Raw genomic sequence first — 22544 nt, 5'->3', positions numbered from 1 at the left:
ATTATGCAGATTGCAGAATATGCAGTAATGATGAAATGTGACTTTTAGAAGAGAAGGTGAAAGCTCCCACCTGCTGCACCACCCTGCCCCTTTCAACAAACCCTCGGGATGTTTTTCTTTTCATGTCTGAAAAAGGGCAGGAGGTCTTTTTACACCTGGACACCTGCAGGGTCAGAAGCTCAAAGCACCTACAAAGAAAGTTGCAACACGACCTTTGAACCATTTCATTCTGTCCTTTGTGTTCTTTCTGCTCTGACACTTTTATTACTTTTTGTTTTTAGCTGTCTCCACGGTGAAAACACAGCCTTGCAGGTGAAATGGTCGGTGTCAAATATCCGTCTCCTGCAGGGACTTTAGACAAACCGCTCGATTGATTTCACAGACTGAAAGTGGACGAGCAGAAAAAAGGTCACCTCTCTTTATTAGAGCAGCAGTCATTAGTTCTGCATTAAAGTAAATTTTATGTCTTTGGCATAAACCGAGATGTTTTCAATAAGACTTTTGTAATTTTCATTACCTAAGGATGACCTGGCTAAGATAAAACAACAAGATAAATTTCATTTTCTGAGAAGATTGAGTGTGAATGCTGAGTGCTGGATGACTGAAATTTGTTGAAGAGAGAATTGTTTCTGTAAAACAAGCAGAAGAGAAGCTAAAATCAGACTAGCAGTCACTAAAAGCTAAAATTAGCTTAAAAAGTATGATAAAGTAAATTTTAGAAACTTTGTTTTTAAAGGAATTGATGAGAACTCAGTGCATTTCAATAGATTTTATTTTATAAATAAAGGTAAATAATTAGGGAAGTATAAAAGTTACAAGAATGAAAAACTCATACCACTCTTTTTCTGATCAAATGGATTGTTCTGCTATTTGAACGATTAAAATAGCACAATGTATGTGGCAGTAGTTTGAGTCCAAAGAACTATAAACAACAAAATGGTGAAGTCAGCCCAAATTAAGATGGCTGCCACTGCTAATTGTCTTCAGACTACACAAAAATAGATAAACCTCAGTAAATTATACAGATATTCAGCTTAAATTAGGTGTGGTAGTAGCTGAGAGTCATTCACAACACATACTCTAAGCATTAACACATCCTGTGAGATATTTTCTTACAAGATTGTACACAAAGTTTATTTCAAGGTTTAAACAAAGTAGCTTTTCTTTGTTATTTCTCAACATAAAATGAGTTTTTAAAACTCTGACATTAAAGGAGGCAGGAGATAAGCATTTCTTCATGAAATGCTCTGCCTTCAGTTGTGATTTAGAGATGAAGTTTTCTGTTTTTACTCCAACTTACTGTGGTAAGAGGGGGACTGAGACTGCAGTTCACATGCTGGAGTCATTAGTTTGTATGGTGGGAAATTTTATTGCTCTCCAATCCGGCAGTCCAACAATTTACTCTGCTGCTCTCCCTCCCTCTGCCCCGTCAGTTGTTTTAACATTTCTGGTCAATCAGTGCGATGTTCTGGATGGGTGAGCCGGTGGTCCATCAGCCCCTCTGGTTGAGGCCTGGCAGTTTGGCAGCAACATGGGAGGGTTTTTCATCTTGGGGTCCCTGACTGGGTGGTTGCAGGCCAGTGGTTATAGGATGGCCTCCAGCTACTGATGTCATTGTGGTTTTTCTGGTATCAACACCCTCAGGATGTGTGCTCAGCTAAAATAGTTTCCTTCTTTAGGGCAACAGTAAGTCGTAGTACATCCCATCACTTCTCAAGACGTCCTCCGGCCTTCTTTTAGCCACGCTAAGTGAGTGAAGCTCTAAACACAAAAGCAACATGAGTTGTATTGTGGCTCTGAAACACTGATTACAGGGCTGGAGAATAAAGACCTATTTTTGTGCTGTAAAAAGTTGCTGACCAGCAGCTGACAAGGAACGATTGTGTTTCACGTGCTCCTGCAGCCGATGTGTCCTGCTCGTGCAGCTCTGAAGCAGACACATGATCACATTTTCCACCAAAGTGCTGAGAACTGAGCTGCAACCTTCAGATTTTTTCTTTGTCTCTTTTGCTTCTAAACCTGAGTGTCACAAGGTCGTCAGAGGAGACAGCAAAGGCCTCGTCGCAGATGATTGATGGTCACTTCCTGCCTTGCAGAGCGTATTTCCATAACATTTGAAGTGTCGTCTTCAGATCCTCTCAGGTCTATTGGTTGTCCATCACTGCCTCTGGGTTTTTCTTTTAGATTGTCCCTCTTTTTTTCCATCCACTCTCCTCATTTTCTTAGTTATTCTCCCGACTATCACACATCTATTTTTAGGGTCCTTAAACGTCTAAGAATTAAAGCTTAATTTATAATCAAATTTACAAAACCTGGGCAGATTTAAAAACAGCCTCTTAAAACTTGAGGGTTTCTAGGAAAATTACTGACAACTCTTTACCTGTGAAGAAACCATGAATACATTAGACACATATTTTTTTCCTAGCTGTTCTGTTGAGGTTTTTCACTAAGAAAAACACACTCGCTCATGTTTCCTTTGAAAGGTCTGAGAAGAAGACACACAAATATCTTGCATAATATTACAAAATGAGTCACTATGATGTAAAGAGAGAAAAAAAGCAGAAAACACATTTTAGTTATAATTTATTGACAGGGCTTTTTGAGTGAACCACAGTAACATTCAGCCAGTTGTGTGTCTCATTTTGTAGAAAAATAGTTTCTGGATTGTTTGATCCAAAAGGTTTTGGGGACAGAAGGAAAACTGTTGAAGAGGAAAGCAGAGTTGTATTAATTAAGTGTTATTCATTAGCATTTTTTTCCTTTTTCTTTATTGTTTTTATTGCTGCTGCCAAAAAGCAAAACTAGACAAGAATGTTTTTGTATATTCATGTATCTGTCATTTACAAAAATATTTTGTCTACCACTGGACATATTCTATTGATATTTGCTGAAAGTAATCATTGGATGTATCTCCACAGCTGATTAACCTTTAGAGTCAATCCAATTCAAGATGGCTGCTATACTCAGCTGACCTTAGAAACACAAAAATGGCTAGAACTCAATCCGTTTTACAAAAATTGATAAATGTCGTGTTGTAGTAATTATAACTGATCCACCATACATATTCTGATCACTTAAACACTTAAAACAATTTCAGAAAAATACGTAGATTTAACATAACTTTTCCTGCAGTCAGAATGCATCAGTGTATCATCAGCCCTAATGCAGTTTTACCTCGGTGACAGGGGAGGACAGCACAGGGATCTCATGCTTGTTTGTGCATGCTTACATACAGACAAAGCCACTAATGGAACGTGAACGCCTTCTGTTGTGAAGGCATCTGTTGCATGATCAGATTACCCATTATTCGGTAGGTTGCTATGACTGATAAGAGACTAAATTTGGCTTCAGCAGCAATACGAGGCCTAGCCCAAGTGTTATTATTAATATTATTATTATTTTTTATGGGCGTCTGCGTGGCAAAAAACGATAAAGATAATTTCCTCCTCTCCCACTGCTGCAGTGATTATCAGTAGCTTTCCTCTGTTTTCTCCAGAGTAAATAATGGATCACCAGCACAATCCTGTCAGGGAGGATATGAATGGCTTGCATTCATTGGCAAATAAAAACTCCCTGCAGGGTTGGAGAAGTACCGGTGTGACACAAGCTGTTTTTCTGACACGAGTCCAGACACCCTTTCTATTCACAGCTGATGCTGATGTCCACAGAAACTAAACTGATCGCCCCCCTTTCTTTCTTTGGTATCAATACTCAAACTCTAAAGTCCATTAAAGAGATGCTTTCGAGATTAAACACTTTCTTCTTTCATTAGGGTGCTAACACAAAGCTGCACTTCATCTAAATTAACTTTATTGATCATGCGAGGTGGACGGGAATCAGAGAATTATCAGTCAGGGCTGTTCACACATCAGCACTATCCCTTTTGTCATTTCAGTCACACAGTCGTATTTATGTAATATTTTCTCATATTTTGTTCTGCAAAGACAAAGAAGATTACTGTTGTTTTGCTCTTTGTCCTGTTTTCTCTCTCTCTCTTTCTCTCTCTGTATGTGTGTGCGTTTGTGAATTCTAATTTTTCTAAAAATCGAACCTTAATTAAACACAAAGTGGCTCAGAGTTTTAGGAACTCAGGTTTTGCTCTTTTTTCACATTGATTAGTTCAGTGGAAAACATTACTAGTCAAGTGAGAATCCTGAGAGGCTTCTGTCAGTATTATGAGATGTAATTATGTAGCATAGAAATGAAAATATGTTATAGCCTTTCTGCAGCTTCTTGAATTATAGTTTTGTTGCATATAACCTTTTTAGCTGTTATTTCCTGCATTAAATGGAAAGCAATAACCTGAAAGTGTAAAATGGTGCTGAAAAGTCAACATTATGTAAGTTTGGCTGGTTTAGCTTCAGGAATTAATTTTATGAGTCAATAATAAATCATTCAAATGTGAAATTATTTCAACTTCAGTAAAAGTTTCTCCCCTGACATTTATGAAATCTTAAAACTCTGTGAATCAAAACTTTGTATTCACATTTTTCTCCATGTAAATATTCCCTTAACACATTAAGATAACTTTAAATATTCTGTGTGCAGGGATCTAAAATATTTAGTTCTTGATTCTTTGCTTGATGTCCTGCTTCAGCTCTGCTTTAACTCTAAACTTTGTTGAGCCCTGACAAATTAAACAAGAATCTAATCACTGAAAAACATCTGAGTTTAATGGCTGGAGCAAAATGTAGAACTGAACACTACTTACAACCTAAACTAATAACAATTGGTCTAATATAAAATAATTAAAAAATAAAATAATCTGAAAAAGATTTTTCACCTGGGGAAGACTGGACCAGATTTTGAGCCTTGTGACTTTGCTAAAGGGGTCATGGGTTTGACTCTCCTCCATTCTACATGTGTTTTGTGGATTTGGAGAAGGCTTATGACCGTGGTCCGTAAGGCATTCTGTGGGGGTGTTGCAGGCGTATAGGGTGCCACTTCTAAGGACTATCCTGTCCAAGCTGTGTTCGCATCCTCAGCCCAAAGTCAAGCTCGTTCTCAAGCTTGTTATTCATAGACAGGATCTCAAGGCGCAGCCATGGAGAGGAGGGTGTGAGGTTTGGGAACCTCATTTTCTCATCTTTGATTTTTTCAGATGATGTGGTTCTGTTGGCGTCTCTGAGCCATGACTTGGGGCAGTTCACAGCCAAGTGTGAAACAGCTGGGAGGGGAGTCAGCTCTTCTAAGTCTAAAGGTGTGGCTCTCAACCAGTAAAAAGGTGGACTTCCCCCTCTGGGTCAGAGGTTCACATATCTGGGAATTTTGTCCATGAGTGATGGTAGGATGAAATGGGACATGGATCAATGGGTCAGAGCTTCATCTTTAGTAATGAGGGTGTTGCTTCAGTTTGTTGTGGTACAGAAAAAGCTGAGCCAAAAGGCAAATCTCTCAATTTACAGTTTTGTCCCTATCCCAATCCTCATCTATGGTCATGAGGTAATAACTGAAAGAGCGAGATCCCAGATACAAGTGGCTGATAAGATACTCTGTGAGATACTATGAGATAAGATACTCCTAGATACTCTATGGGCTTCCTTCATAGAGTGGCTAGACTCAGCCTTTGACATCCGGCGGGAGCTTGGCATAGAGCCGATGCTCCTCCACGTCAAAGGGAGTCAGTTGAGGTGGTTTGGGCACCTCCCTTTGAAGGTTTTCAAGGAGGAGATTCTGGGCCAGTCGCAGAGCTAACCAGAGGGATTGTGAGGAATATGTAGTGTGTTACTGGATAAAGGGAAGTCTGGGTTTCCCTCCTAAACCTGTTGCCTTTGCAAACTGACCATGGATAAACGGCAGAAAATGAACAGTTATGCAATTTATCATCATCCGTGAAAAAAAAAAACCCATCATGTCAAAGTTACATTATCTGCTGTTTTCTGAGTCATCTAACTAAAATATAGATCATTTCTTTAAAATAGATGGAAGTGCCCTAACTATCAGTTTTATAAAAATGCAAAATTGCAGGAAATATTTCATAATAAAAATTGACAGGCCTGAATTACAGTCTACAGCAGAGTGCACTGAATACTGAGTCATCAGGAGAGTGTATTTATGCCACACATAAGTCATAACTATTAGTTTATTTGAAAGTAATCAGGTTGAACTGATGACAGGCCAAATATCAGTAAGAAACAGAGAGAAAACACTGGAGGTACACCAAAAGCCATGACACCCTTCATGATGGACAAAAAATCAATATCAAATTAAGTGTACCCCACACTGTGCTTGGAATATTTTTACAGCTTTAGTGTAAGATTGTCCTCTTCAGCTTCAGATAAATAACCTCAAACAACCCTTCTTCAAAGAGATAACTTGTTCTGGATTCTTCTTATCTCAGATGTCAGCATCAATTGTAAATCAATTTGTTCTTTTTGTAATGGTGACTCCTTGTTTTTCATTTCTACACTGCATCATGATCTGTTTGTCACTGGGGGTGGGTAGGTAAACAGGAAATAAATAACTTAATTCTGGCAAACGACTGCGCTTTTCGCAGCACAGTTCTCCTTGTTTTTAGCTGAGATATTAATCAATCGAGGCTCTCCACAATACTGATGATCAGGAGATAACATCCAATTTTTCAAAAGTGCTGCATGGCAGTCCTGTTGTGCCATAAATCATTGTTAGTGAAAATAAAATCACAGGCTGCAATCATAACTCTGTCAGGCAGTTTAGAGTAACAGGCAGCAATGATCACCAGCCGAGCTGTGAAACATTTTATGTAAAAAGACTTTTCAGTTTACAGATATTCACCCTCAACTCAATCAGAGAACAAAAATATTTTAAACAACTTTATTGACCCCAAAATTTTCTTGTTAAACAAATTGAGCATGTCATTGTTAGGCATTAGAGTAGAAAACTTTCTCTGGCATTTGATTAAACACCTCAGTTTGTGAAGCCAGGTTACACTGATTTACTTTATTTTCTTCTATATACCTACAAATAAGCTCACACAAAATGGTTCAGATTTATAGTGTATAGTTTCTGAGTTTAGCTTTAAGTTTTTATGGGTTTTATGCTCTTAGTTCAAGTTTTTATTTAAGATAAGATAAGATAAGATAAGATAAGATAAGAGCAAATGATGTAAAGAGAGACACAATGAAACCATATAGCATAAAAATACAGTAATCATATATACAGTACATATTAAGTATCCAAATATATGTATATTTATTTAGTTATTCTATTTAGTTTTTATCATTTTTTCCAGCTTTACTTTGTAAAAAATGACCCCTTGCTCTTTCTGTTCAATTTCTTGTTTTTCTTACCTAAAGCGCAAACTCTGTTTCCAAAAATACAACATGGCAGCTCCCACAAACCGGATCCTGCTGGCTGCAGTTGCCAATAAAGAGAGAGGGTGGGGACGTTGGGTCTAGTATTATACGGTTGATGAGTCGTAATTGTCACAACTGCATTCATTTAGTAATTATCTCCTTTGGTGTAAATTTAGTCCTGGTTTCTTTTTGCATCTCATCAGATTCTTGTTGTACGTTTTGCCGTCTGTTAAGTTTTTGTTTGGTATCTCAGTTAGATTAAAATTCTCTGTTTTTATCCGCCTGACAGTTACCTCTGCGTCTGGGTCCTCAACCACCATCACTCCCCTCAACACAACATATATAACACATCTTTAACTGAATCTAGATTTTACAAAGCTCTTTTGTTTTTTCATTCAACCATTTTCAAATAATAGGGCTTCTATTATGTATTTGCTCTCCTCTTTATATGCACCTCTCTTCCTTCTTTAATCACACACTGATTAGCATGTAGGGGGCAGTGAGGGGGTTTGATGTCTTGCCCAGAGATACATCAAAATGTAGCACGACTGAGAATTAAAACCCTCATTATACAATTTGTTCATGAGCCACTGCCACCTTATTGGCTCTCAAACAAAATATAGGACACTCTTTTCATCACTTAATTTTTCAATAGATTTATTTCTGGCCTAGATGAAGTCTCTTAAAAGAAAAAAAAAGTTTATTTGAAAAGTTGCCAAGTGCAGTGACATGTCTGTCAGGGTCACAGAGCGTTCATGGCAGATTTTCTCCGAGGCAAACAAATCAATTTTCTGTTCGTCAATTAAAGGACAAGGTCAGATCCTTCTCACTCAAAACACTCAGTCTGACAACAGCAGTAAGCCAAACAATGACAGAATTTTTTATCACAGTAATTGCTCCTTTTTGTTGTTGTAGTTAATTTTGTGATTCTTTCTCAAAATTCCAATTCATGGTCAGAAATACAGGAACAAACATCCTGTTTTCTCTGTCCTTCTATGCATGGAGCTACATTTTTAAGTATGAAAAGAAGACTAGAAATAAAGGAAAATAATTAGGCTGAAAAAAGAAAAATGATTTTGCTGTGTTCATCTGTACAATGTGATGTTTGTCCCAACAGGGTGCAGTAACTTCCTGGTGTCTAATTGTCACCTTGACAGCCTTCCTTATGGCCTTTTGTCATGTCACAGCATGTTGTTTTTGCACTTGTGAATGTGAGAAAAATGGGACAACTTGTATGTCAGTTACAGCAGATCAGCTCTTAGCAACAAGGTTAAATATACAAAAGAAACACAAAGAAATAAATTTACTTCAAAAACCAGAATCTGGATCAAATGATTGTTACAGACTTTGGACAAAATCATCTCACCTGTGTGTTTTCAGTCACAATATGGTAAGTTTAGCAGCTACTAACTTGTTAGCCAAATCCTTTGTTGCTTCATAGTCCTGCCTTACCTTTTGATCTCTCAGACAGCTTGTTCTCTAATTCTGAAGCAGGTTAGTTAAATTTTCTTGTCACTATAAGTGAGCCAAAGTGAGCAAGCAACCTATTTGCTGCTGTTCAGCTTCATCTCTGTATAAAAAGAGCTAGCAGCCTCTCCAGTGATTTTCCCAGCATACGACTGATTCTGATTATGTCCCTGGCTGAAACTGGTTATAGTAGTCTCTGTTCTGCAGCTCTTTGGGCTTGTCTTTGTGCCACTTGCTGTAGGTTCTGGTTCGATGTCCCTCAAAGTTGCAATTAGACAACATCTGCTGCAGTTTAGCACCATATACTGTATAAATGATTTATGCAGGCTCCAGGTCTGAAAAGTAAAGCTCGTCATTCTGCACTCATATAGAAAATGGCACTAAAACTTGCCCAAACTTGTTTTATAGCCTAATTAGAAAATAGACAATAAAGCTAAGTAGGCTTTGGGGCTTTAATACTTTAATGGTGTGGACATAAAAACTTTCTGCCAGTTCCCAGGCAGATTAAAAAAACAATAGAGAGCCCAAAAACTTAAACTTTCAAATCTAAAGTATACAGATCAACAAAAAATGCTACTGTGAATGTTTACTATGCAGTCAGTTTTATCATGTTCAGGTCCAACTCATTTGCAAAATAATCATGGCCTGCACTTCTAGCTAACACTATTGATGATTTAAATATTGCATTTCCTTAGGGTTAGTGACAATCATTTAAAAATGATTGGAAAAGTACAAGACAACATGCTTATTCTACTGCTAGCACACCTAGTAATGTTAAACTGTGCAAGATAAACTGTGTTACAGTGCCACATTTTTTATCTTTCTTTCCCCCTCTGAAATAGAAATCCATTTGAATGAGGACTAATAGATGGTTTGAGGTTCAAAAATGAGACTTAACAGAATGCCAATTTCTAAAGAATATAGTCAACCTTAAATTAGCATGCAAACAAATATCAGGACAAAAACTAACAACAATTTTTTTTTACAGAAGCTGATTTCAGAACAGCATTATAAAAGAGATAAAGAGAAAAGGGAAAGCAAGAGCCTGCCAACTGAATCTGAAGAATTTATTTGATGACTTTGCATCGAAAGAAGCAGAGGAAATCCTGCTCATGTTTAATGTAGACAGAACCTTTTTATTCTGCTCCTGATGTCGACAGTGGTGCTTTTGACAACTGCATTCAAGTTTGAGTCACCAGCTAGTTTCCAACAGTCACAGCCCAGTGAGATACTGCCTTAATCAAGTTCAGTTCAGTATAGTATATAGTCAGATTATACAAACCCAAAACAGTAGAACCACAGATGCATCATAATACTAGACCAACTGTCTGTGTTTTCTCTCGTTGGGAATTGAGGCCAGCGGGAACCAATTTCTGAAAGTTGCCATGTTTTTTTTTGGAACTAGAGTCTGCACACTAGCAAACTTGCACACAATCATACTGTTACATGACCTTTCATTTAAGCATGAAATAACTGATTACAGCTAAGCGTGTTAGAAAAATGAACATTTAAACATACAGCAACAAGATAAGTACTGCATTAATCAACAAGAGTCAACAACTGGAAACAAATTATCTAAAGGGTACTTTTTTTTTTTTAACAAGACCAATGTCCTGTTTGTTTACATGGGGGGAGGGAGATTTAAAACTTGTTCTAGGTCCCATTACAGCTTCAGCTTCTGGGTTCCGCTCCGAGGTCTATTATATTAACAGTCTTTGAGTAAAACTTTGTTTTTCTTAGATTTGTGAATGGATTATATCAAATCTAGACTTTGATTCAATCCCCTGTTCTGAGCATGCAGAGGTCAGCAGGTGACGGTGGAGAAGAATGACTCCTTTTTAACAAGAATAAACCTCCAGCATTGCCAGGTTCAGGATGGTAGACCATCTGTTTTGACCAGCTGGGGGGTTCAGAGATCAAGTCAGAGACAACAAACACTTTTAAACAAACTACCTGAGACGTCTCGAAACAATGTTGTACTAAACACTGCACAAACAAACAGTGCTGAAACAAATGAGGTAATGTCAAACAGGATGGTTTTATGACTTTATCTCCTAATGGGAAATCTCTTCAGTGAATTTTTTCCTCTGGCAAATCGTTTCCACTATTCTTCCACTCAGTCTTCACCCTGCTGCTTTCCCTTACCACTTCAGCAAACTTAAGCTTTTTTCTTTTTATATGCCTCACCTGCTACATCTTCCCATCAGACTACGAGCTTCTCAAAATACACAACCTGCTGTGCTGCCTGAGGACAACGTTCCACCGTATCCTGATTTTCTGCAAAACACACAACTCTTTTTTTCCCCCATTTACAAATCACTGCACTTCTAAACTTTGTGTAATGGAATATTTATTCCATGTGGCTAAAATTTACTTTAGTCATTTCTGTTTACATGGAGCAGCTCACAGTTTTGCTGCCAGGTACACTGAGACAGAAAAAGTTATTTCAAACTGTAACTGTACCAAAAACGGCTTTTCTGCTAAACCCTTTTAAAAATGCAGTTTCAGAAATGCAAGAAGATGTGTGTCACACTTCATTCATTCATTACAGTTTGCCTCAATCTTTCAGGATCATCCCTGTCCTCGGGCCCAAACAGTTCAACAGACAGACAATCCGAGGCACTGCAGTGTGCGCTGCTGTTAAGATGTCAGTGTGCACCATGCAGCGTTATTATGTTGCTTCTTTTTGTGGCAGCAATGGATTTAGATAAACTGCAGTTGCGGACACATTTTTCCTCTCCGCCTTGTGTGTTTTGTTTACACATTAATCTGTTTGGACCAGGAACAGTCTCAGCAGAGGTTTAGGATGAGCTTCAAAGAATAAAAAAACAGATGTTGAAGAAATATGGAAAAGGCTCAGCATGCAGTGCATTTTCTTTTAGCGAACAAATGACAAAAATCAAGCTTTAGTTAGGAAGTTGGACTACACTGATGGCAATAATTGGCACAGGTCTGTACAAAGACTATAAGTAGATGTTATAGACAGCATAAACTTTGTTTTACCTCAAGCAGAAATTTATTTTTAATTGATAGATACATAAACAGCAAATACAAAAACACCCTAAAAGTTTTCAGATTCACTTTCAAATAATATGAACTGGATCCTTTCATGGTCAGTCTACAATTAATTAACATTTTAACTCCTATTTCTTTGCTTTATGTTATTAAGTCAGATCAATTTAATATTTCTGTTCCAGTTAACACAATAAGTGTTATAGCTCACACATCTGCCCAAATTTTTAGTGTTAGACATCAAGGATAATTTTTTGGAAGATGTGCAAATTAAATCTCAGAAATATGGTTTTGTTTTGAAGAACTGACATTAAGACTCATGTTTTTGTTAACTTAAAATGGGTGGGACTGTTGAGTTTTTCACTCTAAGCCTAATGTGATGCAATGTTATTGTGGAGCCACGAAGGAACATACCAAACACTAATGTGCATTTACCATGTGTGGATTTTAATGAAACTCTTAGAAAGTAATAATGGGATCTACAGCTGCTTAACTTTTGGAGTCAACCCCATTTAAGATGGCAACCACAGCTAAGAGACCTTGGCAAACACAAAAATGGCTATAACTCAGTCAATTTTACAGATATTAAGCTCAAATTTGCTGTAGTAGCTGAGAATCATCCTCAACACACACACTGAGCTAACTGATTGCACAAGGTCTGTTTTTAAAAATGTAAAGCCATTATTGTGTTTGTCTGTCAGCTAAATATCTCATGTACCACTAAACAGGTTTTAATAAAATTCACAGAAAATAATCATTGGGTCTACATTTACAACAGATTACCTTTTGGAGTCAACCCAATTGAAGATGGTCACCAACTAACCTTGTGAAATACAAAAATGGCTATAACTTAATCAGTTTTACAGATATTAGGCTCGACTTTGGTGTGGTATTAGCTGAGAATCATTCACAACACATAATCTGAGCTCTACTTTTCATTTAACTTCTTTGCTTAAAACTTTTGCTTTAAATGTTAGAGTCAACACTGTAATTCATGGAGGGACAGGTAATTATTTACTGTGCATCTAAAACCCTACTTCAAATGCTAATAAGTCATGCAAGGCTAGGCGAGGTCTTGCAATATAACATGAGATCGTGCATAATATTATTCTCAAGGTTTGATCTGAACAGCTCCAACTCCATCATTTCTCAGCATAAGATAATCTTAGTCTAAAACTCTGGCATGAAGGTTGGGCCTTTAATTTAAATATGATTTGATGTGCTCCATCTAAATTGTTTACACATCTGGTTGATGGCCTCTGACATATTTAAGACTGTGTCACTGTCATTCACTCTTTACTTTGACATGGCTGGTGCAGTCAGTGGACCATGCAGTTCTGCTTGGTTAAAGTAAAGGTAGTGAACTGACTCACTTACAGCACATTGCTCATACTTTTCATTCTGTCAAAAGAACTATTGACAACCTTAAGCGCAGAAGAGCATACTTAACTTATGTGTGTCAGAAAACATGTACAAGCTTTCCCAGGCAGCTCATGTGGGCAAAGGCGCCATCATTATGGCTCACTTCACTGTGAGTATTCACATACAAGCTCTAATGGCAAAGGTACATACAAGAGTCACTCATGGCTGGAGCTAAAAAGCAGACATGGGTGGAAAATTAAAAGAAAACACATGAGTCTGACTTACTGCAGAAATTAAACTTTGATCTACTCCCTGATTAAAACAGGCAGCAGAGTCTTTTGGAAAATCTTGGAGCCAGCTTTCAGTGGAAGGCGTAGGGCCACTATTCATACTCTCCATCAAGACCTTGACTGTAGAACTGCTGGCAGCCAAGTCAGCATTATATAACAAATATGAGAGTGTCAACAATGAAAACAGGAAAGACTGCTGCTAACGGCTCAAGAGAACTAATAAAAACAGAAAAAATCAATTTGAAAACTCATTCATTGCAGGCAATTTGACAAGGCAGAGCTGAAGGTAAAAGTGTTCAGAAAGTCTCTTTCCTTCACAAAAACTCTTGACAGCATAATATTATACCGCGGCAAGCTTCTGAATATATTTGCCAACGTTTTGCTGAGTGATACACAGAACTCATGAGCCTTGCATAAGAATCATAATCCACAAACTCATATGTCGCTGGGCGCAATTAGCAATGACTTCAAACTATTGTGTTTTGTCCAAAAGCAGTCAGCCACTCATGCATTTACTAATGCTGGTCTTTGTCATTTTTGTGCTAATCTGCACTGAAACTCTTTGTGCTTGACTCCTCGACTTTATGACTATAGAAGTTGGCTTCAAGAGGAGAACCGAGGCAAACAGCTCATTTGGAAATCAAATTCACGCTAAAAATATTTAAGATCATGGGTTTATTCACACAAAGCCTGCAGTCATACTGCTTCCAACACACACAAAGAAGGATAAATGAGGGGGTAAGAGTAATTTCTGTTGATGTGGCTTAGGTGTTGCCATACACCTAAGCTCTATGAAGCTTGGACAAGCTTCATAGAGCTTATTTTGAACAGTTATATGTACAAAACAGTGCATCTCTTACATGGTCTCTTAGAGACTTCAGCCAGGCTATCATTTTTCATGATGGAAACCTCAAATAATTATATAGAAAATTTATTTTCACCTCTTCAAATATTGTCCTTTTAGATATAAACTCTTTGCAGTTGGCCAGTTTCCAGGCCAAGTTCATTAGGCTGCACAGATGAAGTGCCACAGCCATTCAAGCAAAGAAAAATACAAACTCGTGTCTGCCTCGGATGGGTGGTTTTAAGCTCGGGTTGGACTCCATAGTGCCTGGGACGGCCTGGGACCTGGCCACAATTATTTACCACTAATGAGTTGAGCATGAGTGACTTTATGATGATGAACTATACTGTAGCACAGATTAGAGAGGGACATGGGGTGCAACTCTGTGATGGCTTATGTGAGGAAATGTGGCTTAGCGGCTTGGAGGGGTGTAGCAGCGTGTATGCATTATGATGGTGTATAAATAATTCCTGAGGGAAGAAGATTCATGAAGGGAAATTAGAGGAGGAAACAGTCTCCATAAGGGTAGTTTCTGTGTTTCTGTTTAAATTTCAAGAAACGTTTGCTATTTTTGAGCAAACTGTGTGTGTAAAATCAGAAATCTGAGTTAAACAGTGTGTTGAGTGGGTCTTTGAAAGTCTTTCTTATTTATGTTTTGGCTATTTTAAACTTTTAAATGAACCCCACCTCACAAACGTAGTTGGAGAGTTGACTGCAGCACTTTTCAACAGTGTTGCTTTTATATTCCTGGCACGCACTGGATGGGAATCTGACAACTCTCCAGCGTGCGGCAGGAACAGGGGCAAAACAGGGAGTTACTGTATGTGTTTGGATACACAAATGTTTTATGCATGTGTGTATTTCTGCTCTGTGTCCATATGTTTGGACTTGGAATGGCTGCTTCCTGCCAGCCAACCTCCTCCACCCACTTACAGCAGAACCTGTGTACCTGGAGATGGATGGGAAAACACATATGGGAAAACCCTAAGAAGCCTACCTGGCTGCAGCATGTATAGAGACAGATGAAATACGATGCTTTCATTATTTGCTTTGGCCTGGTTTCTGTGTTTATGATGTGCCATAGACATGAGACATGAGATTGCAGTACTAATAGAGCTTAGTGACATATGCTTGTTCCCAGCCTTGGGCTTTTTGTGCAAACATCTGTGATGCATAAAGTAAAACAAGTAACGCTCTAGAGCAGCAATTCTCAAAGTCTGGACCAAATCTGGACCAAACGACAAGTCAATTCAGACTCAGTCCACATGTTCAATATCATAGTATTGGTTCGATAAAATGGAGAGCGGTGTGACTCATTTAGAAATGTTCACAGAGAGCGAGAGAGTGCCGGGTGAGCGAGGGTGGGAGTGAGTCTGTTTGTGTAAAGGTAGATTCTAACTTCGCTGTGACTGTTGGAAACTAGAAAAGAAAAGAAAAAAAAAAGAAAAGAAAAGAAAAGAAAAAAAAGAAATCTAAACTTAGAAAACCAAATTTTCAAAAATGAATGGACAGAGAAATATGCTTTTTTTTGCCTGTGTAAGTGCATTCTCAGTAATAAATGTAGTAAAAAGCTTACATTGCAGTTGCCTGACAAATGAACATTTAAATCAGTTACTCTGTCTGACAACAGTATCTTTTATGCCAAGGTTTAGACAGCTCAATGAATTCAGATCGTGACATTTTTCACACTAAGTTACTCTGTACTTTACCTGTCTCAGGCATCAGATACAGTAGTTCTTCTTACCTTTAAGTTTAGTTTTTTTAATGTGTTTATTTTTGTGTGAAATGAAAGACATTTTATTTTGTTAAGACACAAAAAGTAATTAAGTTAATCACATTAAAGTTAAAAAATTGCAGTGTACAATAAGTTTTACTCTGAAAAGTTAGCACTCATAAACAACCAGCTGCAGGGAAAAAGCACCATTTTTTTATTATTATTTTTTTTTGGTTTAAGTTGTTTGTAAGTTTAATAAAAAGGATTTGCTTATCCCTAGTTATTCTGGACTATTGACCTTATTTAAAAATCAGATTCAGACTTTTGAATATAAAGTTTGAGAACCCCTCCTGTAGAGTTTTGGGTGTTAAAAGTAAGGTCTTTTATTTTTGAAGGATGAGCTCTCTGCTGATTTATTGAGCGATATTGCAAATTGCTCAATTTCTCCTTGGTTGGTGTTCAACTCCAAGTTCGAGTGCAATCATTCACTCAGAAGATTTAACAAAGTGGCCATTGTGTTACTGTCAGACTTTCCACATTTTTCCATAACAAGCAATACTGCTGAGGTCACTGGGGCTCATCCACTGAGGTTTTATGCATTGTTGAAAAATTGAATGATTGCTTGTCTGATAAGAGTCTGATATGAGTGTTCTTTCATTAAGAAAATGAGAGGGATATTTGCTAACAGAAGCCCCAGACAGTGTAGGGGGGCATCATTGGAAAGAGATGGCTGAGAAGCAACAGGGAGCAGCACACAGCCCCAGGCCTCATCATTCTCTGCCAGACACGGCCCACTTCCAGTCCATGTCTGTGAGCGTGCGGGCACTTTGCTAAGTCACAATGATTGATTACACTAGGTGTGTTAAACAATTACGGGGCGATTTGGAGTTCCATGCCTCATAAATTGATGGTCTCCCTCCATGAAACAACTCCAGGAAGAGTCAACATTCTGGGAATAAAGACAGATAAGTCACTCAACCTTCTCTTTTAAGTTAATAATGAGAATATTAGAAAGAAGAGGGTTCTCTGACTGTCAGGGATTCTGTGCATTTTGGCCTTATGCCATTGAAAAATTAAGCCTTACAAAACACTAAGTCGCTGTGCTTACATGCATGCACCAAAAAGATAGTCTGCTAATGTTAATTGAATTTGCATTCACATACACATGATACGGAGTATAGTAATGACATCCTCACACAGGGAGATTTTTATCATTCAGGTGACTAAAAACAGACTTATCCCCTCTCTGTGTTACAAGAAACTCACATTTAGAACTTACCATCAGAAAGGGAGGGCTTGTGACGCTGCGATGACGCACAAAGTTGCCAGGGGTCTGGCTTGTCTGCTCAGATGGCAGCCGTTATCAGATTATATACCTCCACCAGATTGCAGGTCGGCGACTCAAACGGAAAATGAGGTTAATGTTTGTGGCTTTCAGTTTGATGTTGATACTGTTTGAATATTAGCACAAATTAGCTTGTGTATAAGTGTGTTTAACATTTAAGACATTATTGAAAGGGCAACATTGTCTGAGAAGGGCCGCAATTTACAGGAGGAAAGCTGACATTATTGTGTTGCTCATATTTTCAAAAAAACATTTAAAAACATGCTAACTAAATAAAAAGGCCTGGAGAAAACGAGTCCCGGATACTTTCACATCAAATTTACCTTATTATCTGTAAAATTTGCTAAGCTATAGTCATTTTTAGGTTGGCTAAAGTTGATTAGCTGTAATGGCCATCTTGAATTGGAGTGCGTCCAAAAGTTAATCTGTTTTAGATGCACGTCTAATAATTACTTTCTGAGAGTTTAAATAAAATTTGTCTAGTAGTTCATGAGGTATTTTGCTGAAGGACAAACAAGGTTGATGCCAACAGTTAATACCAAAATTTGAAGTAAAAATTTTGCACAATGGGTACTGCTCAAAGTATGTGTTGGGGTTAATACTCAGCCACTACCACAACAAGTCTCAGGTTAATATTTGTTAGTTATAGCCATGTTTGTGTTAGCTAAGGTCAGTTATCTGTGGTGGCCATCTTAAATGGGATTTCCTCCAAAAGGTAATCAGTTGTAGATGTACATCCATAGATTACTTTATGAGAGTTTTATTAAAATCGGTCCTCTAAGCTATGAGATAATTTGCTAATGCTACAGACAAACAAATACACATTCATTCACAGACACGGGAAAAGCATTATTGCTTTTTGGTGCCAGGTGATAAGAAAGCATGGGTCAGTCTGCAAACAATGTGCAGGCTGTTTTGGACTGAGGTAAAACAAACATATGTTGTCAGAGGGACAGTTTATTGTTTGGTAGTTTCATTTGTTTATGACATGGGTAAAAATGAATATTACCACAATCATTCTGCGATCAGACTTTTCAAATATCCTTTTCCCAAACAGTGAGCCCTGCTGGTGATTACAAAGCCTGGTGTCATCATGCATCACGGCTCCTCACATCGTGTGAATCCCAGAATGCTTTGAATCATCTTTTCATGCCCTTGTTACAATTGTCTTTTTAGTTGCCTGTTTCCTTTGTCAGTGGGAAGATTTTCTTTCAAGAAACTTATTTTCTAAAATCTTATTTAATCCTTTATCTAAATAAATAATAGTAGTATTAATTTAAAAAAAAAACAGAAATGGTCAGTTTCCACACAATAAAAGTGCACTTTTTGTAAATTTAGTATTGCTTTGGAACTCTCCAAGGTTTATGGGTAAAAATAAAATTTGAAGTCATAAGAATCCATTCTCTTAGTTTAGGAAACCATACTCATGGATTTGCAAGAACATTAGTGTCTAGTGCAGCAGGAGTTGTGGTTTGTTTTGTTTTCGGATTGGATGAGGAAACAGATGAAAATGCCTCAGTGGAAGTGAGACAAGGGTTGAGGGACTGTCTACAAATTGTAAAATCAGGCTGTAATATTCAAAAACATCATTAGAATTGTTTGTATTTTTCACCTAAATCAAATCAAATATTCATGACTTAAACATTTATAGCCCCTCTAAATGTCACTCCAACAGTTCAATTAGAAACATTCACATTTGGATAACTTTGGAAAATTGCTATCTTCGTGGTACTTTATTGATGGTTGCTAAACCCTCGTCCAGCTCAGCTCAGAGTCTAATTTGTTTTGATTCAAATTAGACTGTTGTGATTGTTGGGCTTTCTGTAGTTGGCAGTAAATAATGTTTGCGACTTTACTCTGGCTGTATGGCTTGTTTAGATGTTAGTGATCCTGGAAATAAGGATTTGTCCAACTTTTTAATCTTGGGTGACTCCATAGGTGGCAGATATGTTCTTTGCAAAAATTATAAAAGAAATCTTCTAAAAAATGTTGGCAAATGTGAATAATAGAGGTTTAGACTTGAGGTTCCACTTGGTTTAAACACAACAGAGACACGGTGAGTCAAATATGAGTGATAAAGTGATGCAGACACACGGACGCAGAAATAAACATCAGTCACAAACATGCTTCACACAGGCAGTGATTGCACCATTCCGCCTTTAAGAAGCTTCCAATCCTCATATTCATTTTACGCTTTTCTTCTTATTAGTGAAATTACGATGTCCGAGAGTATTTTCACTTAAAAGCCCAACATGCAGCTCAAAGTGATATCATTCTTTTTAAAACTACCCTGAGGAAAACCTCCTCCTGCAGCAAGTCTCATTTTATGACATTAGTCATATCCTTTAATTACTCCAGTGCCTTGAGTGCAAAATGAGCAATTACTTCAGTGCATTCTTGCATTTAGCAGAATGGCTGCATCTGTTTGTGGCTTTTAAAACCGTCACATTTTTCTGGGTAATTCATATCAACCCCAGCCTTGATTTTGCTGCAATGCATCATACTCTAAAATATATATTTTAATTCATGTGAGCATCAGATTGTATGAGGTAACTGTAAGAAAGTAAATACAGCAAGGTTTTTTTTTTCTCTCCAGACATCGCTGCTTGCTCATGAAGAAGTGGTGCAGGATGAGCAGAGAGATTACGGCTCAGTGACTTTAGAGTTTTTTTCCTGCTGCTGCTGATTGCCAGTATACTCTAGAAAGCATCCTGCGGGAAGTGTGCATGCCACGGATATTACACGCAGACTTATTACCCTTGACAGAAGAAATGAGATAAAAAGAGAGAAATAATAGAAAGAGCTGTTACCTGAGGGTGGAATGGCACAGAACCTGCAGGAAGACTGGTTTCCCTCTGATCTGAGAAGATTGCATAATTCTAGTTGTGCCCTTGTTGTGCATCGGTCACTCTTTACAAGCTGTCCATCTGTGTGTGTGTGTGTGTTTGTCTCTTGTCCCGTGTGTACTTGCATGTCTGGTTTTGCTCGACTTACTCACACTTGTGTCCGTTTTTAGCTCTAAGTTCTCCTGTTGTTACTTGCCCTGATTTCCTGGTCACGGTTTCAACTATGCTGACCTCTTGTAACGACGTTTTTATTCTATAAAATTTCTTCACTTTTGAGTAGATTCTAAATTTTTAAAACAACGTGAGGAGAATGACCAAAGTGTAAAACTAAAACAGAACATTCAACTGAAGCTGTTTGATAAAAGATAAGATCAACAGATCTGTGGTCAGATTAGTCCTTGGCCATTTCATTTTAAGGAGGAGAAAAAACACATTAAATGAAAATTATTTTTAAATGAATTTGAACTATTTTTTGTTTATGTTTATGTGTTAAAGATGTATTTTTCAGTTTTCTAGTTCCATTTGTCTTTAATATTCCTTTAGACTTTTTCTCTGTACCAATCTGATTTATTTGTGACTTTTCATGAACTTCTTTATAATCCTACATATTGACCTCCATATTTTATTTTATTTTATTTTATGCTATAACTCCATATTTGTTCTTCATGTCATTCAAACCAGTTTTCCTTTCTTTGGGGTCACATGGTTGGAAATGTTTCTTCTGGCCACTTGTGTTAAATTTCAAAGACTTATATTTTTTTTAGATCAACTTGGTGCAAATAAATGACTGTAGAAGATGATTTGAGAAACATGTCTGATTTATTTGAAGTCTGAAAATGACCTCATTATTCCATGATCAACTCACTCCTTTTCAGACCAGTTAAAACTGTCCTCTTTCCTGCCAGCTGTGTCTCCAGATTTGTCCCGCCCCTCTCCTCACCTGCATCCACTTCAGTAATCAGCTTAGCAGGACACCGAATACATGCAACTCATCTGCAAGATTATCCCTGTATGCTCTGTTTTGGTAATTTGCTTTCAGCTCTGGATGAGAAAATGTTTTTACCTGTGTCTGTGTGTGTTCATGTTTGCATTTATCTGGTGTTCACAAAATATCTCATGATTTATTTGATTTTAATAAAACTCTCAGAAAGTAATCACTGGATGTACAGTACATCAGCAACTAATTAACTTTTTTGGCAATTCAAGATGGCTGCCACAGCTAACTGACCTTACCAAATACATAAATGTCTATAAGTGAGCCAGTTTTAGAGCTACTGAGCTAAAATTTGGTGTGATAGTAGCTAAGAGTCACCCTCAACACATACTCTGAGCTTTAATTACTAAGTTTGTCCCTTCCAATTTAAAGGTCTTTTTGAAAATTCATGGGCAGCATGTATTCCTTCAAGGAATGCCGGGCTTTTTTATTGTAATTTAATGTTTTTAAGGTTTTGCTTTTTGGTGCTCTCTGAGGAACTCTGACACTGTTGTGTGTCCCACCATGGTGTATGACCTCTGTCACATTAATTATTACCTCATTAAGAATACATTATTCAGAACAGGGTCAGAATAGATTTGAGGTTCTTTCAGGGGGTTCTTCTTTCTTTTGATGTGCTAACACAAACAAACCCATAGTGTTAAAAAACATTTTTCTTTAGCAGTTTCCTCATTATTGTTTAAGAACTCCTATTAATGCATGGGCAACTTGGAAGCTGTGTTACTTCTGTGTTTTGGGAACTTCAGCTGACTCTCTTGAAAAGGAAATATTCAGTTTGGATTTAGCTACTTGAGTAGACATGAAGTGCCTGCAATTAAGGCTTTTTAATAACCAATAATTACTGTGCATTTGCTTTTCTGTGCACACACTTCTGTAGTTTAAGCTGCATGACTTGTTATTATTGTGTTTGCAGCTTGTAACATTGTATAGGAATGTGTGTGTTTTTGTGGTTCACCAAGTGTTCACATATCTTTTCACTCCACCGGTTTCTTAATTTTACCTGACATTTGCAAGCATGCACATAGTTTCCCACAGGACTTGTGTTTGTTCAGTCTTGCTTTATACCCCAGTGGCTAGCACAAGACTAACCCATTAAAGGCTTGTGGCTGTCCCAGACCATAGTGTGGTCACCTGAGAACCCAAACTGAAGCCATACCTTTGGGGATTTACAGTGAGTGAGAACCTTCCAGCTCTCCTTCCGAAAGTTTCATCCCCAACCTTTGTTTTATACAGCTCATCATACATTTATGGTTATTTTGACCAAAAGAGGCAGTCAAAAAGGGGATAAAAGGAATTCTAACACATTTTAACACACGTCACTACTTTGTTTCCTGTTTTTCACCATGCTGTCCCCCCTCTATGATCACACGGTCGGTGTACATATGGTAGCCATCTG

The sequence above is a fragment of the Kryptolebias marmoratus genome, linkage group LG11 (assembly GCF_001649575.2).
Source record: "Kryptolebias marmoratus isolate JLee-2015 linkage group LG11, ASM164957v2, whole genome shotgun sequence".
NCBI lineage: Eukaryota > Metazoa > Chordata > Actinopteri > Cyprinodontiformes > Rivulidae > Kryptolebias > Kryptolebias marmoratus.
This window is presented reverse-complemented; position numbering follows the sequence as displayed.